Raw genomic sequence first — 1,877 nt, 5'->3', positions numbered from 1 at the left:
TTTTGTTTAAATAACATAATATATACAATATGTTGGAAGATCTATTATTAGAAATAAATATATAAATAACTCACAACGTGTATTTAAAACATGTTTATGAATATTGAATATATATATATATATATATATATATATATATATATATATATATATATATATATATATATATATGATTTCAAATTAATTAAGTAAACAATAGTAACATTTGTTTATTGATTCAATTAATATTTAGATAAGTTAAGTAGAACGTTTAAGAAAATAAAATAAACGCTAATACATAAATGAACTATATCTAGTTAAGTTTTAAAATGAAAACGTTATATGATATAATATTTTTGATTATGTAAACGATTTTAAATTTTATTTGAAATATAATAAATATTTGAAAAACTCAATACTATTAAATAAATATTTCTAATACATATAAATTTATATTTCTAAATGAATATATATATATATATATATATATATATATATATATATATATATATATATATTCAAAAGGATAAAATATAATATTAATTTAGATATAAAACGTTTTGACAACAATATATATATATATATATATATATATATATATATATATATATATATATATATATATATATATATATATATATATATATATATATATATATATATATATATATATTTTAATAAACAATGAGAAGTTGGTTTAAAGAAGTAAATGTCCATAACACTCAAACGTTTATGTTACATTTTGAATGATATAGCTATTGATGATTTGAGTCTAAATGTGGTTAGAAGTACACGTCGCAAAATAAAAAATGCTAGTTTTCTAAGCGTACAAAATGACGATCGAAAAACCGGAACCGGGACATTAATCGGGTGACAACGTACAAGGCATCGGAATAAATATTAAAAACTAACTATGTATATGAATATTATATAATATATAAGTAATTATATAAATTATATATGTATATGTATATGTATATGTATATATATATATATATATATATATATATATATATATATATATATATATATATATATATATATATAAACTGTTGGCAGAAGAGATCAAAAAGCAATGAGTTCTGGACAGCTATCCTATGCGATCGCATGGGAAATAGCCTATACAGCCATGTGATCGCATGGCTGTCAGGATTCAGAAACATTCTATAAATTGGCCAGTTTGCTCGACGTACACACACATATTCTATATCTTACTCCCTCTGTTATATAATTATTTACATTATTATTATTATTATTATTATTATTATTATTATTATTATTATTATTATTATTATTATTATTATTATTATTATTATTATTATTATTATTATTATTATTATTAAGATTAATGTTATTATTAATCTTATTATTATTAGTAGTATATGTATGTTATTAGTATTATTATACAAAAAATATTACGACGGAGTGCTGTCCGAGTTATTTCAAAAATGGTGTTTCGAACGGGATAGAGCTAAGGAAATTATGGGTTATAGCTATGGATGTTATGGGTAATGTTTGGGGGTATGCTCGTGAGGTCAATCTAGTGTTTATCATTTCCATTGCTTCTACATACTTTCCTGCAATATTGAATCACAATATTGATACGTGAGAATTCATATCTTATCTTTTATATATTAATAGTGTATCCATGACTAGTGCTCGAGTATATATGATTATGCATGCTTGTATTCTTAGTTTCGTCGTTAAATAGTTTATAATAAATCATGAATTTAATACATATGTTACTGAGATAAGGTATATGATATGCATGTCGTTGGAAAGCTGGCGAAAAATTAATAACTTTTCATTTAGAAATCGTGTGGTTTCGATGAACGGATTAAAAGATATGGCCAATTGAATTTTAGTATTGTTATTAAAATGATTATTATTATTACTAT

Source organism: Rutidosis leptorrhynchoides, chromosome 6, assembly GCF_046630445.1.
Source record: "Rutidosis leptorrhynchoides isolate AG116_Rl617_1_P2 chromosome 6, CSIRO_AGI_Rlap_v1, whole genome shotgun sequence".
NCBI classification, from domain to species: Eukaryota; Viridiplantae; Streptophyta; class Magnoliopsida; order Asterales; family Asteraceae; genus Rutidosis; species Rutidosis leptorrhynchoides.
Note: the sequence above shows the minus strand (reverse complement) of the source record.